This window comes from Schistocerca nitens, chromosome 1 (genome assembly GCF_023898315.1).
Source record: "Schistocerca nitens isolate TAMUIC-IGC-003100 chromosome 1, iqSchNite1.1, whole genome shotgun sequence".
NCBI classification, from domain to species: domain Eukaryota; kingdom Metazoa; phylum Arthropoda; class Insecta; order Orthoptera; family Acrididae; genus Schistocerca; species Schistocerca nitens.
The window spans coordinates 83296961-83322734 of record NC_064614.1 but is presented as its reverse complement, the minus strand read 5'-3'; the positions used below and the strand labels follow the sequence as shown (position 1 = coordinate 83322734).

Sequence of the window (25774 nt, the reverse complement as noted above, 5' to 3'; positions counted from 1 at the left end):
TCTGCAGCGGAGTGTGCGCTGATATGAAACTTCCTGGCAGATTAAAACTGTGTGCCCGACCGAGACTCGAACTCGGGACCTTTGCCTTTCGCGGGCAAGTGCTCTACCAACTGAGCTACCGAAGCACGACTCACGCCCGGTACTCACAGCTTTACTTCTGCCAGTACCTCGTCTCCTACCTTCCAAACTTTACAGAAGCTCTCCTGCGAAACTTGCAGAACTATCACTCCTGAAAGAAAGGATATTGCGGAGACATGGCTTAGCCACAGCCTGGGGGATGTTTCCAGAATGAGATTTTCACTCTGCAGCGGAGTGTGCGCTGATATGAAACTTCCTGGCAGATGAAAACTGTGTGCCCGACCGAGACTCGAACTCGGGACCTTTGCCTTTCGCGGGCAAGTGCTCTACCAACTGAGCTACCGAAGCACGACTCACGCCCGGTACTCACAGCTTTACTTCTGCCAGTACCTCGTCTCCTACCTTCCAAACTTTACAGAAGATCTCCTGCGAAACTTGCCCGCGAAAGGCAAAGTTCCCGAGTTCGAATCTCGGTCGGGCACACAGTTTTAATCTGCCAGGAAGTTTCATATCAGCGCACACTCCGCTGCAGAGTGAAAATCTCATTCTGGAAACATCCCCCAGGCTGTGGCTAAGCTATGTCTCCGCAATATCCTTTCTTTCAGGAGTGCTAGTTCTGCACGTTTCGCAGGAGAGCTTCTGTAAAGTTTGGAAGGTAGGAGACGAGGTACTGGCAGAAGTAAAGCTGTGAGTACCGGGCGTGAGTCGTGCTTCGGTAGCTCAGTTGGTAGAGCACTTGCCCGCGGAAGGCAAAGGTCCCGAGTTCGAGTCTCGGTCGGGCACACAGTTTTCATCTGCCAGGAAGTTTCATATCAGCGCACACTCCGCTGCAGAGTGAAAATCTCATTCTGGAAACATCCCCCAGGCTGTGGCTAAGCCATGTCTCCGCAATATCCTTTCTTTCAGGAGTGATAGTTCTGCAAGTTTCGCAGGAGAGCTTCTGTAAAGTTTGGAAGGTAGGAGACGAGGTACTGGCAGAAGTAAAGCTGTGAGTACCGGGCGTGAGTCGTGCTTCGGTAGCTCAGTTGGTAGAGCACTTGCCCGCGAAAGGCAAAGGTCCCGAGTTCGAGTCTCGGTCGGGCACACAGTTTTAATCTTTCCCTCTCTGTTTTTTATTCCCATTAATATCAGAATTTCAGAGAGTGAACTGCAGTAAACTTTCCCTAGGTCTACGTACGTAGATTTCCCCATCTCTGGTTTGAGGTATGTCGTAGTGTCAGTATCGCCTCTCCTGTACCGACATGCCTCCGGAACTAATGCCCCAGGAAATAACAAGAAGGCACCTAATTACACAACTCAACATTTTAGCAAGTTGGACCGCGTTTACAGAAAAAAACGTGATTTCCAAAATAAGTTTCCACTGCGTCTCGGAATGTGTGCTGATTTGAAACTTCCGATTAGTTTAAAGCTGAGTCGGATTGAGAATCGAACTTGTAACCTTTGCCCTTTGTAAAGAAGTACTATATCCACTGGAATTACCACGACTCATTCATTTTCGGAACAATCTCGTAGACTGTGGCTGAATCATTTCTCAGAATTATTTGTCTCTTCCAGAAATGCAAGTGCCGCAAGGTATGCGGGAAAGGTTGCGTAAAGTCTGGAACGTAAGGAAAGAGGTGCCGATGGAAGTGAAACTGTGATGATCTTTCATGAATAGTCCTTTGATTACTCAGCTGGTAGAAAACTCACCAGCAAAAGGTCCCGAGTTAGAGTCCCGGTCCGACACCCAGTTTTAATCTGCCAGGGAGTTTGAATCTGGAGAGTTTGTGAGTTGGTCTTGTGCAATCATTTTGCTGGCCGTTGTGGCCGAGCGGTTCTAGGCGCTTCTGTCTGCAACGCTCTGCTGCTACGGCCACAGGTTCGAATCCTGCCTCGGGCATGGATGTGTGTGCTGTCCTTAGGTTAGTTATGTTTAAGTAGTTCTAAGTTCTAGGGGACTGATGACCTCAGATGTTAAGTCCCATTGTGCTGAGAGCCATTTGAACGATGTTTTTGCAATCATTTTGTTAACCTCAAATTAGCTTGATGGTAATTTTGCTACCTTGAGTGGCAAAAGTAATAAAAAAAAGAGGAATTGTCTGATCCACAGATACAATTAAATGCTGTTACTTATTGCATGCCGTCTTGTTTCAGTGCAGTAGTTTGAATATACTACCGACGTACAAAAAATGGAATTTCTATCTTTTCTACGGGTATTTGTTTGTGTCCACATTACTTTCACGTTTTGACCAAGGTATCTTTTTACTATCCTCGGACCACGTAGTTTCAGTTTTCTTGTATTTTTCTGAGTAGCTAACTATGAAATAGTGACTTTTCTGCACAGTTTTTATCCATTCTGGTTTTGCTGTTGTGTTATACCTGCTTTGCTTTGTTCTTCTTCTTAATTGCTGCTACGAATTTCGTCTCATCTTTTGATTTAACGGGAGAATTGCAGAGCTCTACTACAATGCTAGTTAATCCGGTTTATTCCGGAAGTTTAATAGGTCAACAGAATTTCGTTCTGTTTCTTGTTTCTGAATAAATGTAGGTACCCTTTTCAAAATCGCCATTTGTTTGTGGTCTGTACGTTCATTCTTCAGAGTATTGTGGATCTAAGATTTTCCTAAATATTTTTCGTTCTACTTTTGATTTTTTATAGTCTGTCCCTCTCCCCCACCTCTTACACATCAGCCGGCCGGAGTGGCCGAGCGGTTCTAGGCGCTACGGTCTGCAACCGCGAGACCGCTACGGTCGCAGGTTCGAATCCTGCCTAGGGCATGGATGTGTGTGATGTTCTTAGGTTAGTTAGGTTTAAGTAGTTCTAAGTTCTAGGGGACTGATGACCTCAGAAGTTGAGTCCCATAGTGCTCAGAGCCATCTGAACCATTTTGTCTACACATCTCTCTCTCTCTCTCTCTCCTCTCTCTCTCTCTCTCTCTCTCTCTATTTAAAATAAATATTTGAGCGCCATAAAGGCAATCTGATTAGATGAGTGTCTTGTAGAGTAATTCTGGGGAGTTCTGAGGTGCTTTATTTGTTCTAAATATCTTCTATGAGGCTGATACCTGTTCCCTTTTTATGGCAACAATTTTCATAGCCGATCTTTTCTACGGTTTCGCCTGAGTATTAAAACTGTGTTTTTTCGTATTTCGTTTCTATAAAAACCGACCTTCCCTGTCTTCACATGGGGAGCACTGGCTGTAATTGTCTACGATCAGACGACCTGTCTGGCATAGAGGTAATAAATGATATGCACGCAAATATTCCTCTTGAATCAGTCTGTCTTTTAGTGAAAATCGTATCAAAACCCCTACAATATTTCCTGAGATTAGCATTCATATACAGACAGACAGGGAGTTTAATTTAGTAATCTGTGTAGCCTTTGGATGTCAGAGTGTTGTTAGACGTCTAGGCCTACCCATTCTTTTATTTTTCCAGATGACAACTAGAGACGTACTCCTTCTGCGATGTGTCAAAGAATTTCTCTGCTCTGTTTAGCTGTTTCAATGTCCCGAGATGGAGCGGCAGAGAGTCCACAAAAGCTAAGTAGTCGATCCTAATATTCTATTGAATACCGGTATTGATTATGTTTCATGCTTTATAGTGTAGTAAGAAGGGTATTATGGAGCACTGAATATCAATTTCCAACTGAAGGAAGGAAAAAAAACGGGGTTCAGACTTCCTCGTAACATGATCCCACGTAGGTAATTTAGCCGAATGTTGGCTTGATAAGACGACTGTATTCTCGCAGCGAAATGACTTCCTGCAGCGAAAACCCTGCGACACTGTTGCAGTTTCCCGACCTTGTCCAGTATCAAGCCGGACGCCGTGCGTACCATTGTCTGTAGGTGACCGTGCAGGAAGTCTGTAGGGGTGAGGCGGGACGGATAGCATCTGGTAGAGACCTTCCTCGCTGGGGTGCCGCCACCCCTGCGCTCGCTACTGCAGGAACTTCTCCCTGTTGATCTCGCCTTAGTCGCCACTAAATGAAAAGACAACTCCCGGACTTTCATTACACTTGGAAATGGCCTTCATAAATTTCGCCCCGTCTGAACAAGAGAAATGTGAAGCAAGACGGGCGGAACATCAGGAAAACTCCTGGGCGCGGAATTGAGTGAAGGAGACGTGTTACGGCAAGCAGGGGTACGACTGCGGCAGTATTAGGAAAACAAAGACGTCGAAAAAAAAGGGGGGGGGGGAGCAGTTGCTTGTCGCACGCTGTAGCGTGCTTAGTTGCATTAGGAATTGTGGGGCATCCACCTCTCTCTATGTATTTCCCCAGGGCACCAGTTTCCTCCCAATCTGCATAGAAACGAGTTTCACAAACATGTTCCCATTTCTGTCTAAATGACTAGTTCCACGGTTACTGCCTTGAAGGTGGACACCTTTATTGCAGAGAGGGAAAATTTAGGGTGATTAGAAAAGATAATACGTACCGACGGTTGTATGAGACCTCTACGTATAGAATGCTGTGCTCGATATCTGGACATGATCATGGAATTAGCAGCTGCGAAGGGTAGCAATGTAGTATGATAGCGACAAACATAATAGAACTTCACAAAAGAACATACACACTATACTATAATACACAGGGAAAACTTATACGGATGAAAGTATATGATAGTGGAAGCAGAGAGATTCAAATAAACATGGATTTACAAACGATCAGTTTGTGAGATAATCTTCAGTGGGTGGTTACTGTTTGCCACTCACTACAGCATGTAAAATTGTCCCACTTTGTGCAAATATATTTGAAATATGAATTTTTCGATTAAGTCTCAATCTAATTATGTTACTATTCTCCCCTCAAATTGACTATGTCGATGAAAATCTCACTGTTAATGAATATTTCGATATCACTATTTGTCCATATTCGCGTTATTCTCAGTTTTTCTGGAGTGCAGATTTTTATTCTATTTATTCGGCACTTTTATTCCGTTATAATAATGAATAAATGTGTGAATATTCTATATGCTTCTTATACGAAAATACTGTGTATTCTGAAGAACAGTCCCAGTCGTCTTTAATCTCAAATAAAAACAAAAGCACATAAGATAATTATTAACGTCTACACAAGTTATATATTTTACAATAATACACAAAACTCTACTTTTCTGGTGCACAAAATTAGTGTCACAGTTATATTTTCACGCCAATGTAAATTATTGGAAGTTTATCTTTGCCACATACGTGCCTATCTTTTCTGAAGCACAGAAGTCCTTTGTTTTGGTATCGATGTACACTCCTGGAAATGGAAAAAAGAACACATTGACACCGGTGTGTCAGACCCACCATACTTGCTCCGGACACTGCGAGAGGGCTGTACAAGCAATGATCACACGCACGGCACAGCGGACACACCAGGAACCGCGGTGTTGGCCGTCGAATGGCGCTAGCTGCGCAGCATTTGTGCAACGCCGCCGTCCGTGTCAGCCAGTTTGCCGTGGCATACGGAGCTCCATCGCAGTCTTTAACACTGGTAGCATGCCGCGACAGCGTGGACGTGAACCGTATGTGCAGTTGACGGACTTTGAGCGAGGGCGTATAGTGGGCATGCGGGAGGCCGGGTGGACGTACCGCCGAATTGCTCAACACGTGGGGCGTGAGGTCTCCACAGTACATCGATGTTGTCGCCAGTGGTCGGCGGAAGGTGCACGTGCCCGTCGACCTGGGACCGGACCGCAGCGACGCACGGATGCACGCCAAGACCGTAGGATCCTACGCAGTGCCGTAGGGGACCGCACCGCCACTTCCCAGCAAATTAGGGACACTGTTGCTCCTGGGGTATCGGCGAGCACCATTCGCAACCGTCTCCATGAAGCTGGGCTACGGTCCCGCACACCGTTAGGCCGTCTTCCGCTCACGCCCCAACATCGTGCAGCCCGCCTCCAGTGGTGTCGCGACAGGCGTGAATGGAGGGACGAATGGAGACGTGTCGTCTTCAGCGATGAGAGTCGCTTCTGCCTTGGTGCCAATGATGGTCGTATGCGTGTTTGCCGGCCGCGGTGGTCTCGCGGTTCTAGGCGCGCAGTCAGGAACCGTGCGACTGCTACGGTCGCAGGTTCGAATCCTGCCTCGGGCATGGATGTGTGTGCTGTCCGTAGGTTAGTTAGGTTTAAGTAGTTCTAAGTTCTAGGGGACTAATGACCACAGCAGTTGAGTCCCATAGTGCTCAGAGCCATTTGAACCATTTTTTATGCGTGTTTGGCGCCGTGCAGGTGAGCGCCACAATCAGGACTGCATACGACCGAGGCACACAGGGCCAACACCCGGCATCATGGTGTGGGGAGCGATCTCCTACACTGGCCGTACACCACTGGTGATCGTCGAGGGGACACTGAATAGTGCACGGTACATCCAAACCGTCATCGAACCCATCGTTCTACCATTCCTAGACCGGAAAGGGAACTTGCTGTTCCAACAGGACAATGCACGTCCGCATGTATCCCGTGCCACCCAACGTGCTCTAGAAGGTGTAAGTCAACTACCCTGGCCAGCAAGATCTCCGGATCTGTCCCCCATTGAGCATGTTTGGGACTGGATGAAGCGTCGTCTCACGCGGTCTGCACGTCCAGCACGAACGCTGGTCCAACTGAGGCGCCAGGTGGAAATGGCATGGCAAGCCGTTCCACAGGACTGCATCCAGCATCTCTACGATCGTCTCCATGGGAGAATAGCAGCCTGCATTGCTGCGAAAGGTGGATATACACTGTACTAGTGCCGACATTGTGCATGCTCTGTTGCCTGTGTCTATGTGCCTGTGGTTCTGTCAGTGTGATCATGTGATGTATCTGACCCCAGGAATGTGTCAATAAAGTTTCCCCTTCCTGGGACAATGAATTCACGGTGTTCTTATTTCAATTTCCAGGAGTGTATATTGGACAGTATGTATTAGCGTGGTTGTGACCTAGATATGGTTGATTTTCTGTGGTGGACAGTTGTTGCATTCTACAGAAGAAAGTTTGATTTCATCGGTATTGTGATGAGAATGGAAAGCATATGTAGCGTTGGCGGAAGAACCAACACCGGGTTACTAGAGGAGGCCGAAATGTACGCGTTTTAGCTCACGCAGGCTGGCGTGAGGAGGGAAGAACTATACTGACGTGAAGTCTGGAACATGACAAGGAATTAGAATTCAGAAAGCGGACGTAGCTAGTTTGATACTTAACTTCAATCCATTAATGATGAACGTCGCTCTTGACGGTACATGATTCACAATATTGTCTGTTCAGGATACATAGTAACTGAATATGGCGCCTTGCTAGGTCGTAGCAAATGACGTGGCTGTATGCTGTGCTAAACTGTCGTCTCTGCAAATGAGAGCGTCTGTAGACGGTGAACCATCGCTAGCAAAGTCGGCTGTACAACTGGAGCGAGTGCTAGGGAGTCTCTCTAGACTAGACCTGCAGTGTGTCGGCGCTCGGTCTGCAATCACTGATAGTGGCGACACGCGGGTCCGATGTATACTAACGGACCGTGGCCGATTTAAAGGCTACCACCTAGCAAGTGTGGTGTCTGGCGGTGACACAACACCATATCTGTGTAATAAGAACATGAATAGATTTTTTGTTAGGTTGAATAAACAGCCAAAATGAAACCCTACTATAGCAACCGATATAAACCTGGACCATTATTAACACCAGCTTAATAAAAGAAATAAGCCTGAAGACGACGAAGACAAATTGAAGTATCCGCAACCATTTGTTGAATGTACTTGTCTAAAAACTTTTTCTAAAAGCAAAATAGATTACGTCCCTTCTAAAAAAACCTTCATTAACTGTTCCCAATAGTATCATTGTCCGATCTGTGTACATTTTAGACGTCTCCATGGTGCACATTTGGGGAGCATGGATCATTCCTAATGGGGCATCGGTTCTGTTTGATGCTGATGCGTGATGACATCTAACGTTCTTACATGATCCAACATCAGCCGAGCGTGGCCTGCATCCCAACCTCCGAGATCATCTCGATTTTTGTCCTAAGTCGTCTCAAAAGTGAAGTGTACATCACTAAGATTAGCGGTAAACTTAAAATTAGAACTGGTGACCATGAAGCAGATGAAGTGAAGGGATTCTGCTACCTCCGAAGCAAAATAACATATGACGGACGAAGCATATTGGAACAGTGGGCAAGGTGAGCTACCCTAACATACTCAAGTCTACTAGCATTTTACGTCAACTTGAGTTTGAGCAAAAAATTTCTTGTGAAAGACGTTTGGAGCACAACAATCTATAGAAGTGAATCATGAAATGTGGGAAGACAGCAAAAGAAGTGGTTTTAAGCATACAGTGTGGTACATTGATAGTGACCGGGCAAAATATCTCACGAAATAAGCATCAAACAAAAAAACTACAAAGAACGATACTCGTCTAGCTTGAAGGGGGATACCAGATGGCGCTTTGGTTGGCCCGCTAGATGGCGCTGCCATAGGTCAAACGGATTTCAACTGCGTTTTTCTTTAAATAGGAACCCCTATTTTCTATTACATATTCGTGCATTACGTAAAGACATATGAATGTTTTAGTTGGACCAATTTTTTCGCTTTGTGATATATGGCGCTGTAATAGTCGCAAACGTATAAGTACGTGGTATCACGCAACATTCCACCAGTGAGGATGGTATTTGCTTCGTGATACATTACCCGTGTTCAAATGAACCTTTTACCAATTGCGGAAAAGGTCGATATCGTGTTGATGTATGGCTATTGTGATCAAAATGCCCAACGCGCGTATACTATGTATGCTGCTCGGTACCCTGGACGACATCATCCAATTGTTCGCCGGATAGTTACGTTACTTAAGGAAACAGGAAATGTTCAGCAACATGTGAAACGTCAACCACGATCTGCAACAAACGATGATGACCAAGTAGGTTTTTTAGCTGCTGTTGCGGCTAATCCGCACATCAGTAGCATACAAATTGCGCGAGAATCTGGAATCTCAAAAACGTCGGTGTTGAGAATGCTACATCAACATCGACTGCACCAGTACCATATTTCTATGCACCAGGAATTGCATGGCGACGACTCTGGACATCGTGTACAGTTCTGCCACTGGGCACAAGAGAAATTACGGGACGATGACAAGATTTTTTGCACGCGTTCTAATTAGCGCCGATTCGTCATTCACCAACAACGGTAACGTAAACCGGCATAATATGCACTATTGGGAAACGGAAAATCCACGATTACTGCGACAAGTGGAACATCAGCGACCTTGGCCGATTTATGTATGGTGCGGCATTATGGGAGAAAGGATAATTGGCCCGCATTTTATCGATGGAAATCTAAATGGTGCAATGTATGCTGATTTCCTACGTAATGTTCTACCGATGTTGCTACAAGATGTTTCACTGCATGACAGAATTGCGGTGTACTTCCAACATGATGGATGTCCGTCACATAGCTCGCGTGCGGTTGAAGCGGTATTGAATAGCATACTTCATGACAGGTGGATTGGTCGTCGAAGCACCATACCATGGCCTGCACCTTCACCGGATCTGACGTCCCCGGATTTCTCTCTGTGGGGAAAGTTGAAGGATATTTGCTATCGTGATCCACCGACAACGCCTGACAACATGCGTCAGCGCATTGTCAGTGCATGTGCGAACATTACGGAAAGCGAACTACTAGCTGCTGAGAGGAATGTCGTTACACGTATTGCCAAATGCATTGAGGTTGACGGACATCATTTTGAGCATTTATTGCATTAATGTGGTATTTACAGGTAATGATGCTGTAACAGCGTGCGTTCTCAGAAATGATAAGTTCACAAAAGTACAAGTATCACATTGGAACAACCGAAATAAAATGTTCAAACTTACCTACGTTCTGTATTTTAATTTAAAAAATCTACCTGTTACCAAATGTTCGTTTAAAATTGCGAGCCATATGTTTGTGACTATTACAGCTCAATCTATCATAAAGTTAAAAAAGTGGTCCAACTAAAACATCCGTATTTCTTTAAGTACTGCACGAATATGTAATAAAAAATAGGGGTTCCTATTTTTAAAAAACGCAGTTGATGTCCGTTTGACCTATGGCAGTGCCATCTAGCGGGACAACCATAGCGCCACCTGGTTTCCCCTTTCAAGCTAGACAAGTTTTGTTCTTTGTAGGCTTTTCGTTTGACGCTTATTTCGTGAGATATTTGGCCCGGTCACCATCAGTGGACCACCCTGTATTACGTGTGATACTGTAGCAGGATGTTGAAAATTATAAGATATACGACCGGCTTTCAATAAGTAATATAACACTTTTTTTTTCTCGGCCAAATGCGGTTGAAAATGTTTCGTGAAGTTTCAGAAAATGGTGGCGCTATGCGTAGCCTTGAAAGTGGTGTATGAAACGGAGGTGCATTCCAAGCAGAGAGCTGTGATTGAATTTATTTTTCTGAAAAACCAGAGCATCGCGGTTATCCATAGACGTTTGCAGATTATCTAAGGAGGCCTGGTAGTCAACAAAAGCAAGGCTTGTGTCGTCATCGCATCAGCATCGCGCAAACCTGTCCGATGTCCTGCGTGGCGGCCAGCCACACACAGCTGTGACTCCTGTAGCGTTGGAACGTGCGCACACTCTTGTTCAAGGTGGTCGACGGAACACAACCAAACACCTCGCTGCTCCGCTGACACACGCGTCCACCAGTTGGAGTACACAGAAGTTTGTGCCTGCTGGATTCGTCGCCACCTAACAGAAGACCACAAAGAGCATCTGTTTGGCTCTCTGAAGGATTCACTCCGCGGGAAGCAGTATGACCAGGAGGTTATTGATGGAGCAAGCTGTGGGCTCCGATGTCGACCAGATGAGTGGTACTATGCGGGTATACACGCCCTCCCAGTTAGCTGGCGTAAGGCCGTAGCTGTGAACGGAGATTATGGTGAAGAATAGGGTTTTGTAGCCAAAAGAGTTAGGAATAATACGTTACATTGGAATCCTGAATTAAACCAGTCCGCTTTCAGAAAAAAAAATGTACTGCAGAACTTATTAAACACCATTCGTATAAGGTAAAATACAGGGTGATTCAAAAAGAATACCACAACTTTAGGAATTTAAAACTCTGCAACGACAAAAGGCAGAGCTAAGCACTATCTGTCGGCGAATTAAGGGAGCTATAAAGTTTCATTTAGTTGTACATTTGTTCGCTTGAGGCGCTGTTGACTAGGCGTCAGCGTCAGTTGATGCTAAGATGGCGACCGCTCAACAGAAAGCTTTTTGTGTTATTGAGTACGGCAGAAGTGAATCGACGACAGTTGTTCAGCGTGCATTTCGAACGAAGTATGCTGTTAAACCTCCTGATAGGTGGTGTATTAAACGTTGGTATAAACAGTTTACAGAGAATGGGTGTTTGTGCAAAGGGAAAAGTTCTGGACGGCCGAGAACGAGTGATGAAAATGTAGCACGCATCCAGCAAGCATTTGTTCGCAGCCCAGGAAAATCGACTCGCAGAGCTAGCAGAGAGCTGCAAATTCCACAATCAACTGTATCGAGAGTCCTACGAAAAAGGTTAGTTATGAAACCTTATCGTCTGAAACCTGAACGTCAACTACCCGAGGCGATGGATCGGCCGCCAGGCAGCCCGTGACAGAGCACTTCATCACTGGCCTCCAAGAAGCCCTGATCTTACCCCCTGCGATTTTTTCTTATGGGGGTATGTTAAGGATATGGTGTTTCAGCCACCTCTCCCAGCCACCATTGATGATTTGAAACGAGAAATAACAGCAGCTATCCAAACTGTTACGCCTGATACGCTACAGAAAGTGTGGAACGAGTTGGAGTATCGGGTTGATATTGCTCGTGTGTCTGGAGGGGGCCATATTGAACATCTCTGAACTTGTTTTTGAGTGAAAAAAAACATTTTTAAATACTCTTTGTAATGATGTATAACAGAGGGTTATATTATGTTTCTTTCATTAAATACACATTTTTAAAGTTGTGGTATTCTTTTTGAATCACCCTGTATACTGTATAAGATCAGAAAGAAGAACGTTCTACGTAGAATCGGTGAGGAAAGGAACATGCGAGAAGAATGGACAGGACACTGGGACATTTGTTAAGACTATTGCATGGTACTTGAGGGCGCTGTAGAGGGTAAAAATTGCATGGGAAGACAGGGACTGGTATCTGTCAATCAAATAACTGTGGACCTTGTGTACAGAGTTCCATGGCCCTAATTTTTGTGCCATACGCGTAATACTCTTAATCTTATAACAAAGGCATCTATGGAATAAGAGAGTTCGTTGCCACCCTGAAGAAAACACCGCCCTCATTTTACTAACTGCAGGCAGAAAATCTAACTTGCGTTGCAGGCTCTACGCCTCAGGACTTCACTGTTGTACCTTACACTATTATCTCATCTCCTCATTAGAGGAGATGCATAAAACAGGCAGCACAAAAACGTAAAAGAAGGAAACACGTGAACTACATTCGGAGAGTGAACAACAATTTTCTTCCATATGGTGTTCGCCGTTTGTGGTGACAAGGATGATATCCAGTCTCCGTTGATCCATTGTGGGCTACATACTTAACAAATAAATTCGCTAAAGTGCCGTGCGAATTGAGAAGTTACTTTTTTTATTTCCGCTATCAGTTTCGGCAAATCAATATGCACGTCTCAAGAATTATCGATATTGGTATTGTGGGGCCATCTGTTTCTGGATGTCTTGAATTGTCAAGTTCGTACTACGAAGACTGACTGCAACTTGAGGGGTGCAAATAAAATAAAGTAACTTCTCAATCTGCACGAATTTATTTGTTAAATAAAGGATGCCAAATGGTGGAAATAAAATAAATACAAAACCGTGAAAAATTAATGATGGTGAAAAATAAGAAGAGTATCTGATCTCACAGGTTTTCTAGTGGTGACTGATTAATGGTAGGCTTCAGTCGAATTGCTGTTTCCATTTTATATTACGACGACAGAAGCAGTCGTCTTCTTCAGATGCTCCATTAATTAAGCCTGTGCTGGCACATGAAAAAGATTATGGCATCGTTTGTCGAAACATTGTGCGTAAAAAGGAAACAACAAGTCGGTAAGACACCCGATAGCACACTGTGTAAAAGGTCTGTAGGTTGTACCTCAGATGCAACTGCAAAACTCTTAACAGCACAGATTTATACAACAAGCAAAGCCCATGATACAGAGCTAATTAATGCAATCTCTTCCAATAATCGAGCCTTGTGGAAGAAATCCCGTGTATCAGGAGATCTGCCGAAATAACAACGGATGAAAGTAATCTGTGAACTCTATGACGAAACTGACAGCGCAGATACGAAGAGATATTTGAGCCGTCCTACATCTAGAGGGGTAGCCTTTTACCAGTGTGAAAGCCTTGCAACGTAAACTAGCAGAGTGTTCAGAAAAACAAAGTTAATATTCTAGTTGTTCTATCTTTAACTGAGGCCAGTATGTTTTCTTCTCTGAACGTTTCTATTGAGTCGAGTCTCTGTTGGTGTCCTATACAGCAGACAACGTCTTCCTGTTTACTGAGCAGGCAAGACTAAAGAAGTGCCAAAATACTGTAAGGCATTCAGCAAGATAACTTGACGTTACAAGGAGAGTCTCCTATAGACATGCGCAATCATAGTCACACAGAATTGTTATTGTTGTTGTTGCGATGTTCATTTCGGGTACTGGTTTATTGCACCTTTCTGTGTCAGTTTGTTCTGTGCTAGCAACTTCATCTTCATATAACTTTGGCGATCTGCATCCACCATAATTTGCTACTGTGGTCAAGCTTCAGTAAACCTCTATAGTTTTTATACCCAACACTTGCCCCATAATCAAACTGACGTCCCAGGATGTGTCCAATCATCCGATTCCTTATTCTCCCCACTTACACTCAGACCCTAATTGTTACTCATTCGACCTGCCAGTAAAATCTTCTGCTTTAATTTGTATAATTACATTTCAAAAGCTTCTACTATCCTTCACTTTTCACTTTCTTGTAAGTTATATCCCGGAAAGATTCCCTAAGTAACTTAAACAGTCCGATTGATATTAGTGGTTAAAACATATCTTTTTTTCAGAAACCCTTATCTCCTGCCATTGGCGGTCTCTTGTTATATTCTCTCTCCAATTCGGCTAATGTCAGTTTTTTTCCTGCTTAAAAAAAAAAAAACTTCGTCTGCTAGCCTTAGAGTTTTACTTCCCCTAAACCCCTCACCTGATTTAGTTTTACCTTCCTCCATTACTCTGGTTTTAATTTTCTTGACGTTCTTCTTATAATCTTTTTTCAGGACACTATAGTTTCTTGTCGACTGACCTTCCGATACATTTACCATTAGGTATAAAATCTAAAAGGTAGTTGCAGCTAAGGCCTTAACGTTTATGTAACAATCAAATAAGACAAAATTAATATTCAGAACGGCAATGCATGTCGGAGGTTAACAAATATAAATAACGGGCTGTACTGATCTTATAAAATTAGAAGAATTATACTTAGAACATTGTTAAGCTAATGTTAAAACGTACTTTTAATCGAGAGTAAATTGAAATGGTGAATTTGACGAGGAGTAGATGAATATAAAATAAATAATGTTTAATATCCGTGCCCCAACAGACATAACGCTACCAGAATCTCTGTATGCCTCGTTGTTATGAACTACTTCTTTTTAGTAGACATGATGCCTGCACATGGACAAAATATTCTTTTCAGTTAGCAGTTTGTGTTATATTTTACATTTCCTTAGAAAGCAATTACACGACGAAAAATAAAATAATGACGAAAAGGGAAGCTTAATTATCTAAAAACTTCTCGTGAGAAGGAATGATGTAGTGAAAACAAGTGGTCTTCTTTTCTTTTGAGCGTGTTAAAAATTCTTAAATATTTCTCTTTCGTCCTCAATCTGTGACACCTTTGCAGGTAATCAGCTCGCTACGTAACAATCAGAATTCACACTTCATGAGTTGTATAAATGAATCTTTTCTGATATTCTGAAAAGTAGTTCTATTATCTGTTCTCATTTTGCTGTTGTCATCAAATTTTTAATATCTGTGACATGAGAAATATTGCGGAAAATATGTTACTGAGCTTAAATTGGTACATAATACGATTATTACTCATTTTAGCGTTGATGAGATGATAATGCAAAGTGAAGGTAAAACTGTGATGTACCGAAATACTATTACACACAACAATATGCTTTCATCAGTGTTATATTAAGCGTAAAAACGTTAAAGCTTAAAAAGAAACACAGCATATAGGCGAACTGAGAGTTGCAAACCATTCAAGGATCGTTTTTCCTTCTGTTAAATATTAGGAAGTTGAACATTCCCCCAGTTCTGCTGGTGTCTGTCTAATTCAGTTTTGCATATTGGTTCAAATGGCTCTGAGCACTATGGGACTTAACTTCTAACGTCATCAGTCCCCTGGAACTTAGAACTACTTAAACCTAAGTAACCTAAGGACATCACACACATCCATGCCCGAGGCAGGATTCGAACCTGCGACCGTAGCAGTCGCGCGGTTCCAGACTGTAGCGCCTAGAACCGCTCGGCCACCATGGACGGCTTTTGCATATTCACAGCAATTAACAACCTCATTTATATTTGTTTCACATCAAATAATCGCAGCTAACTTAGGTATAGCGTTATTTCTTGTTGTCAAAATACCATGTTAATATAGCGGAGACAGACGCCAAATTGGAAACTGAAGAAAAATTTGTGAAATGAACAGCTGAATAGCGAAAGTCTGTGTTTAAATAAATAGTACATGTCTGCAGTGAACACTTAGTTGTTTTTCAACGGTCCTCTTTGCTTCTCGATAATATGATATTACCGACCTGCAGTAATGTAGTAAGGGATACACTGAGTTCTACTCCATTACCGAAGCCCAGGCTAAACCATACGCAGCAAATCGTAATGTGTTATAAGTAATTTGTGTGCTGTGAAGCAAACGATTTTTACTGAGGGAGCAACTTATGTTATGTATTTTGTTGACTACTACATTATTTGTGAAAGCTATATATAGGGCTTTCAGAAAATGACTTAGTGAAGAATACAAGACTGAAAAACAAAATAGACAAATGTCCATGCATTCAACGTTCTTCTATTACAGGTGCCCAATAGCGAAACCTTTTGTGATGAGGCAGACATCAATAAGAAAGTCAGACTCTTGGCATTCACGACGCGACATGTCTTGGTCGTTATCAGCGATCACATTACTTACCCTTTTTTCAAACTCTTCCAAATTAAGTGGGAGTGGAGGCAGGAACATACAATGTTTGACGTAAGGACTTAAGTCAGGTGACTGTAGGGCCCACTGAAGGAAAATAGCGATGGGAAGCACTTAATGATGAACGTCTGAAACGAAGTGTGGTTGGAGCACCGTCTCTTTTCAAAATTAAGTCTCCGTATCTTGTTATTATTGCCGAGTAATCCATTGCTGACGCATGTCCTGACAGACCAAACCAATCAGAGTTTCCGCAAAGAAAAATGATACATAAACTTTTGAATCACGAAGATGTGCCACAATCACGTTTAGATTTTCTACGCCCCAAACACGCACGTAATAGTGGTTCACTTTCATAGCTTTCATAGGTAGAGGACCAAGGCCGAACCTTACAAATCATTGACAATGCAAGTGAAAAAAATGGTTCAAATGGCTCAGAGCAACAAGCGACTTAATTTCTGAGGTCATCAGTCGCCTAGAACTGAGAAATAATTAAACCTAACTAACCTAAGGACACCACACGCATCCATGCCCGAGGCAGGATTCGAACCTGCGACCGTGGCGGTCGCTCGGCTCCAGACTGTAGCGCCTAGAACCGCACGGTCACTACGGCCGGCGCAAGTGAAAATAAGAACACATGTTTTCACTAGAACATTCATTGTCAAAAGAAATTGCTAGATAATTAATCTTCCGCTTATGGTGAATAATGTTCTCAGAAATGATAGTAAAACATGACACAAACTGTTAATCGAATAGCTCCGAAAATTTTTCGTACACATGAAACGTGGCTTCTCACTGAATAGCACCTTCTGTGAGTGATCGTCTTCCTCCAGTTATTGCTAAAGGGCAGTGCATAAGTAAATGCGGAGCACGTTCTCCCGAGTAATCTGTGATTGTAACAACTGCAGTCGGTAAGGCTTTAAACGCAAATGTTTAGGTATAATGCACAACAGTTGACTACAGTATATGTAGTTCTCTGCTTGCATGTGTCATCGATTTAGTCAGGCCCCTGATACATTACCGTACGTGCTTCACCTCTTTTCCTGATAATCCCGGCAGACCTGTTTTCTTTACACGATATATGCATCCAGTTTCACGGAATGTGTTGTGCCTCCCATGGAATATTTGGCCTTTTAGAGTTTCTGCCTTTTGTTTTGTACGAAATCGTCGCTGAACCATCTCTGCCTCACAAATAGCGAATTCAAGGACGCAAAACGCACCCATTGCTACATTATACGGCATGTTTTGACAAGTCTGCCTACTAATGGTTTGCTGTACAACTACTCAACAGTGTGTAATACAAATCGAAAATTGTCGACATGCTCTTTCCACTAATATATGTCTTCTGGTCCAAACACAATAGTCTTCTGCAACCTCAGAAGTAGATTGGCATAACGCTGTATCATTAACTAAAAGGGCGATCGATTTAATTCCTTGTTGCCAGAGTGTACTGTGCACAGTGCAGTCAGATAAAATGCGATGTATGTTAACACTGGCGTGCAAAATAAGTAATTACATTACTTTTAAAAAATAGCGCCCTTACATCAAGCCTAGATGGTAGAGAAGGTATGACAGTCATTCCGGCGAACGGACGGCGTCTTTGTAGAGGACTGCTCACAAGGAAAACACGACACCTGATTTCCCAGAAATTTCGATCAGTGAAAGAGAGATCAAAATGAGCGAACACATATATAATCTTATCAGCAGATATTTGACAGTTACTGAGAAAACGGCGATCAAAGTTTTTCGAGGTAATGTATTTGTCCTTTAGGGGGTAAATAGTCCAATAAATGCGATGGCGCAGTGGCTTTACGATTTTGGGCCCCATGATCGAAACCAAATTATTTTTATTTTTGTTCCTCATTTACCTACCCACGTCCGCAGAAGATTACTACGCAACTGTTTTCCGATGTACACTGAAACGATGTTGTCCTTGTTCATCTGTTAATTCTATGGCCGATCAAATAATTAAAAAAAAGAATGGAAAAATGATTTGGAATTATTTCCCCTAAAACTCCTGTAGTGTATCTTGATTCATAATCAACTGCAAAAGCCAGATTTCGGAAAAGTTATTCGTTGTGAGTGGTTTTCCATGAAATTATTGCGAACGTATGAAACCTTTAACAGTGTTAATGACGATTCTTCCCCGGGTGAGATTCATACAAAGAAGTGTCCACGTCGCAACCATACCTTTCCACGATGTTCGTGGTGTTCGGAATTTCTTTGTTTCGGATATTTAGAGGATCAGTATCACCGAAAGGAATGCACCAAATCTTCTTGAAGAATAAACGTAAGGATAAAGCGTAAGAATTAAGAACTGATGTAAGAATGACATATAAGAATATAAGATTTTAAAAAGATTGTAACCCCTGAAAATACAATACATACTCACATTAAGCAATAAAAATTGTAATGTCACAGTTAACATAAAGCTTTTATATCCCCTAACTTGATTAGAAACAGTCGTCCAGTAAGCTTCTAAAGACATGTGCAGATAAGAGATAAAAATCAAGTAAACAATAGCGGTAATTGGGTTTCGTACACGGGGACACAAAAGGGAGAGACCTTGACTCTAGATACATATATTATATAATAAAAATTGTAATTTGTCAGTTAATATAACGCTATTGTAGCTCCTAACTTGATAAGAAACATTCATGTAGCAACCCTCGACGAACATAGGAAGATAAAAGAAAAACAAAATAAAATAAATACGCTACTGGCCATTAAAATTGCTGCACCAAGAAGAAATGCAGATGATAAACGGATATTCATTGGACAAATATATTATATTAGAACTGACATGTGATTACATTTTCATGTAATTTGGGTGCGTAGATCCTGAGAAATCAGTACCCAGAACAACCACCTCTGGCCGTAATAACGGCCTTGATACGCCTGGGCATTGAGTCAAACAGAGCTTAGATGGCGAGTACAGGTACAGCTGCCCATGCAGCTTCAACACGATACCATAGTTCATCAAGAGTAGTGACTGGCGTATTGTGACGAACCAGTGGCTCGGCCACCATTGACCAGACGTTTTCAGCTGATGAGAGATCTGGACAATGTGCTGGCCAGGTCAGCAGTCGAACATTTTATGTATCCAGAAAGGCCCGTACAGGACCCGCAACATGCGGTCGTGCATTATCCTGAGAAATGTTGGGTTTCGTAGGGATCGAAAGAAGGGTAGAGCCACGGGTCGTAACACATCTGAAATGTAACGTCCACTGTTCAAAGTGCAGTCAATGTGAACAAGAGGTGACCGAGACGTGTAACCAATGGCACCCCATACCATCACGCCGGGTGATACGCCAGTATGGCGATGACGAATACAAGCTTCCAATGGGCGTTCACTGCGATGTCGCCAAACACGTATACGACCATTATGATGCTGTAAACAGAACCTGGATTCATCCGAAAAAATGACGTTTTGCCATTCGTGCACCCCGGTTCGTCGTTGAGTACACCATCGCAGGCGCTCCTGTCTGTGATGCAGCGTCAAGGGTAACCGCAGCCATGGTCTCCGAGCTGATAGCCCATGCTGCTGCAAACGTCGTCGAACTGTTCGTGCAGATGGTTACTGGCTTGTAAACGTCCCCATCTGTTGACTCATGGATGGAGAGGTGGCTGCACGATCCGTTACAGCCATGCGGATACGATGCCTATCATCTGGATTGCTAGTGATACGAGGCCGTTGGGATCCAGCACGGCGTTCCGTATTACCCTCCTGAACCCACCGATTCCTTATTCTGCTAACAGTCATTGGATCTCGACCAACGCGAGCAGCATTGTCGCGATACGATAAACCGGAATCGCGATAGGCTACAATCCGACTTTTATCAAAGTCGGAAACGTGATGGTACGCATTTCTCCTCCTTACACGAGGCATCGTAACAACGTTTCACCAGGCAACGCCGGTCAATTGCTGTTTGTGTATGAGAAATCTGTTGGAAACTTTCCTCATGTCAGCACGTTGTAGGTGTCGGCACCGGCGCCAACCTTGTGTGAATGCTCTGAAAAGTTAATCATTTGCATATCACAGCATCTTCTTACTGTCGGTTAAATTTCGCGTTTAGCAATTTTAATGGCCAGTAGTGTAAAAACAATAATCGTCTTTGGAACATGGGATTCAGAAGTAAGAGATCGCAACGCTATCAACTATGACACCAGCTGGGCATCGTAAACATTGACGGTTGTCAGAAACGGTCGAATGTCTACTGATAAGCTCAGACACGTATTCGCTTATTTTGGCTCCTCTTGCACTGAGCGAAGTTTCTGGGAATCGAGTTATGGCACTTGCTGTTTTCCCCTTGTCAGCGAGCCGCACACCGCACGGGACATGGCACCTTTAATCCTCCCGCCAACGTGCCACCGGCAAGCTAACTCTTCCATCGCTCTCTGTCTCTGCAATAACAGGGCCCACGCATACACACCACCAAAGGACGCCGACTTCACATGACTTCACTGAGAGGCCGACAGGTATTTTTAAACGGCCACGCTCAGAGCTTCGCCTCCAGACTCATTGAAGTAGTTACGTACGCGTCGTCATAATCACAAATCTTAGAAGGAATGGTTCGTTAACTCTAGGGCATGATTAAGTAAACTGAGCTCCGAACAGGCCTCGGAAGGCTCAACGATACTGACCGACCGCCGTGTCACCCTCTGCCGACTGGTGTCACTGGATGTGGATATGGAGGGGCATGTGTTGAGCACACCGCTCATCTGGCCATTGTCAGTTCTCGTGACCAGAGCCGCTACATCTCTATCAAGTAGCTCGTTAGAAGATCCCGTCGCAGCTAGAAACGCTTGTGTTTTAACGACGTCCACTCCAAATCCTGCATCTTTTCCTTGACACTCTCTCCACTATTTCTCGAGAACACAACACGTGCTGCCCTTCTCTGAACTTTCTCGATGTTTGCCGCTAAACCTGGTAAGGATCCCACACCACGCAGTAGTACTCCGTAAGAGGACGGACAAGCGTAGTGTATGAAGTCTCTTTGGTAGATCTGTTGCATCTTCTAGGACAGGGCTTCACAACATACGTGCTCGCGGAGCAAGCTGTGAGCTGCAAGGCGCGAGCACGGAGCAGCGGGAGCAGCGCGAGCACGCTACCCCCACTACCGGACCAGAGCGGAGAGTGGGGAGAGTCACGTGGGGTACACAACAGCTGCCGCCAGTCGATGTAATTCCGCGGCCACCTGCAGGGATATCACTCACGAATTATTACTGCGACAAATGAAACAAATAAAGGAGAATGTACACGTGCCACATGATTTTATTAGCTTCGTGTATGCCTCTACCATCTGTAGATACTGAAACTAAAGAATTCCATGACAATCCTATATTTTCAACACTTTCTTCAACACTACTTAAAATATCACCTCCGGTTGTAGTGTTCTTCATGGCTACTACATCGAGGAGCTCCTCCCTCACCTGAAGATCTCTATTAACACCTCTAATAAATATGGCAAGCTGCGCTGTTCCAGTGATATCAACACTTTCGTCCAGAGCTAGAGAATACGCCATAAAATCTTTACAGATATTTGCAAGCTGGCTCTGGACGTCGTCTGCCATGTCCTGTATGCGACGCATAATGGTCATGTTAGATAATGGCACAATCCGAAACTGTTCAATTTGAGATGGACACAAATGTTCCGCTGCAACTACCAAACATTCCTTTATTAAATCGCCATCAGTTAAGGGGCGCAGGGATTTTGCTAAAAGCAAAGCAATTTTGTAACCCACTCTGAGAGCTGCCTCAGTTGATTTTTCTTCGTCGTCCAGATCTTCGGATAGCTTCCTTTTAAGTTTAATAACTTCTTGTGCACAATCTGGTCAATCACATTTTCCATGTCCGTAGTCTTTCGCATGGTACGACATATAATTTCGCTGCAAATTAAATTTAGTAAAAGAATTCAGCGTTTTGTGAGATACTAAACATTTTGCAACATCATCTTTTTCTGTAAACAGATACAATTCCCCCCAATGGGGGTTGAACTGCGAAAGCATGGTTGGGGTTACACAACGGCGACTTCACATGATTCTTAACCAGCGAAGTGACTGTTAAGAGCTGATCGTAGTACTTTAAACGTTACACAGTCGGCGCGAATTCAATAGGCACGCTGCAGCCCTATTCAAACGTGCGCGCGCATTTCCCCTCCCTCCCCTCCCGCCCCTCCCTCCCTTCTCCGCGACCTTGCAGCTGCTCGCGAGCACGTGCCCGAGCAGACGCGAGTACTCGCGCTCAAAACCGGCCAGTTGTTAAGCCCTGTTCTAGGAGTTCTGCGAATAAAACGCTGTTTTGGTTGCGTCCCCACAACATTTTCTGTGTCTTCTTTCTATTTTAAGTTATTTGTGATTGTAATTCCTAGGTATGTAATTGAATTTAGAGATCTCTTTTAAATCGTTTTTCAGTTTGTTTTGATCTTCCGATGAGTTGCTAGGTGGTAAAAGACAGCGTCATCTGCAAACAACCTATTACTGCTCCTCATGTTTTCTCTTAAATCTTTTGCATAGATAAGGAAAGCAGAGGGCCTATAACACTACCTACAGTCAGAAATCACTTCCGTTTTACTCAGCGACTTTCCACCAATTACCAAGAACTTTAACGTCTCTGACAGGAAATCACGTATCGTATCACATAACTGAGTTGATGTTCCTTAAGCACGCAATCAGATTACAAATCGCTTACTAGGTACGTTGTCAAAAGCCTTCTGAAAATCTAGGAATGCGTAATCAGTTTGAAATCACAATCGAAACTTCTTGTGAGTAAAGAGCTAATTGTGTTTTACAAGAACGAGGAATTCTAAATCCGTGTTACTGTTTGTCAATAGACCGTTTTCTTCGAGGTAATTTATAACGTTCAAAAAATCCTGCAACATATCGACGTTAATGATGTGGTCCGGTAATTTAATGGATTACTCCTTTTGCCTTCCTTGAATATTTATGTGACCTGTGCAACTTTCCAATCCTTTGGTACGGATCTTCCGTCGAGCGAGTGGTTGTACATGGTCGTAAAAGTTGCTTCACTATTCCGAGGATATCTGTTTCTAAGTTACTCATGTTGACAGCTGTTCTTGATTCGAATTCTGGAATACGTGCTTCGCCTTCTTCGGTGAAGGAATTTTGGAAGGCTTTAGCAGCACATTATCAGCACTGTCATTAATAGTATTTCCTTTGCTATCGCGCAGAGAAACCATTGGTTGTGTCTTGCAGCTAACTTACTTTACATACAATCAGAATTTCTTTGCATTTTCTGCTAGGTTTGAAGACAAGGTTTCGTTGTGGAAACTATTATGAGCATCTCGTATTGAAATACGCGCTATATTTCGAGCTTCTGTTAAAGATCAACAATCATGGGGTCTTTGCGTTCGTTTAAATTTGGCATGCTTGTTTCGTTGTTTCTGCAACAATGATGTGACCTCTTTTTCGTACCATGGGGGATCAGCTCCGTCGTTTGTTAATTTATTTTGTATAAATCTCTCAATCGCTGTCCATACTGTTTCACTGAAATCAAGCCACATGTGTTCTACACTTACACTGTTAATTTGGAAGGAGCGGCCATTGTCTCTCAGGAAGGCGTCAAACAAAATTTCATCTGATTTTTTGTGTAGAAACATTTTTCGTTTAGTTTTGGAGGAATTGATAGTTACGGTGTTGTTTCGCTACGACAGCCCTGTGTACGCTAGTCCAGCATTCGTTTATTACGTCAGGATTATTTGCTGCTAGGATATCAAGGGTGTTTTCATAACCGTTTACTATTCGAGTGGGCTCATGAACGAAATGCTCGAAATAATGTTCATAAAATGCGTTTAGCACAATTTCAGATGATGTTTTATGCGTGCCACGGGATTTATAACATGTATTTTCGCCAAAATGTCGAGGGTAAATGTAAGTCACAACCAACTATAATTGTGCGAGTAAGGTAAGTGTTTGAAATTAGACTCAAGTTTTCTATGAACCTTTCAGCAATTGTACTGTTTGAGTTGGGAGGTCGGTAAAAGGATCCAATTATTATTTTATACCGGTTGCCAAGAATGACCTCTGTCCATACGAACTCGCAGGAACTACTTACTTCAATCTCGCTACAAGACAAACTACTTCTAACAGCAACAAACACTTAACCGCCAACTGTATTTAGCCTATTCTTACTGTATTTAGTGTGTGCTTTCTGAACACCGGTGGTTCATTTGCAAAAATTTCGGCTGAACTTATCTCTGGCTTTAGCCTGCTTTCAGTGTGTATAACGATTTGAGCATCAGTGTTTTCAATTAGCGCTTGGAGCTCTGGTACTTTCCCAATACAACTACGACTATTTATGACTTTTATGCTAACTGTTATATTAACTTGTCTCAATCTACCCAGCTGTCCTCTAACAGACTTACAGCTAAACGCTTCGTCAATCAAAATTCCGACGAAGACAGTCTTCTGCATGGCAGAACAGATAATCACATTCAGAGGGCAAACCGCAAACTATCTCTCTTCAGACTTCCAATCAATCTACACTATTTCATTTAGATACTGGTGCCTCAGTCACAATGATTAATCAAACTACTTACCAGGAACTGGGACTCTCTCAACTACAAAAATCGCGTCTGCACTTCATGCCCTACAATGGCGTATGTCTCTCATCGCAATGTGCACTTTTAAAGCATAATATACAAATACGATGACATCCGTGTCATTTACAGTAGGTTAGTCACTTTCAAATCCAATATTTTTGGTATGGATGCTTTTGATTTATTTGTTTTGGATATTAAAGAAATTTGGCATGCTAATGATACTAACTTCCCCATGCCAGTATTCCTATGAAAAATATGGACATTTATTCGATGGCACACTACGACATGTGAACAGTTTTCACTTGCACGTTGAACCCACAATCCAGAACCAGAGTTTAACTGCGCTCGTCCGGTAACGCAGGCCGTTGATGATTAAGCTGCTTCTCAACAGAGCAGATTAGAAAAAATCGGAATTTTAAATCCTTTCCTGCAGTCAGTTGTCATGTCCACTTCTGATCGAAGAAAAGCAAGCGAGAAGAAAAGACTTCGTGCCGAGTTGAAAACTACAGTTAACGCTCGGACAGTGATCGATTAATTTCTGCTTCCACGGATTGACGACCTTTAGATCGCCTAGAAGATGGAAGATTCTATTCAAAAACTGACTTAACCGATGCTTGTCTTCAACTCCTCCTGAATGGAGAAACAAAAAAAAAATTGTGGCGGTTCAACGCACATCGGATTGTATCCATATCAGCACCTTCCCTTCAGAATCACCTCTGATCCAGAGTTATTTCAACGCCTTCTTGAACACACGACGTCGAAAGTTTTGTCCTTTTTCAACTATTTACATGGCAACATTGTATCTGGACACATACCGGAGAAGCATCTCAAAAATTTTGAGACTCCTCTTCAAGTTTTAACTTGCGTAGTACTCAAGAGTAATTTACAGAAATTTTCATTTTTCAATACTGAATTTGAATATTAGGGACATGTCATTACATATCAAATACATTCTGAGCACTTCAAGAACAGCCGCACCTTTGCATCGC

General features: G+C 43.1%; 1 non-coding gene across 1 annotated transcript; it reads left to right on the top strand.

The window, feature by feature from the left end:
• Nucleotides 1–786: 786 nt before the first annotated feature.
• Trnap-cgg (transfer RNA proline (anticodon CGG)) lies at nt 787–861 on the top strand. Its single transcript has one exon. It is a non-coding gene; the product is annotated as a tRNA-Pro (tRNA).
• Nucleotides 862–25774: the final 24913 nt, after the last annotated feature.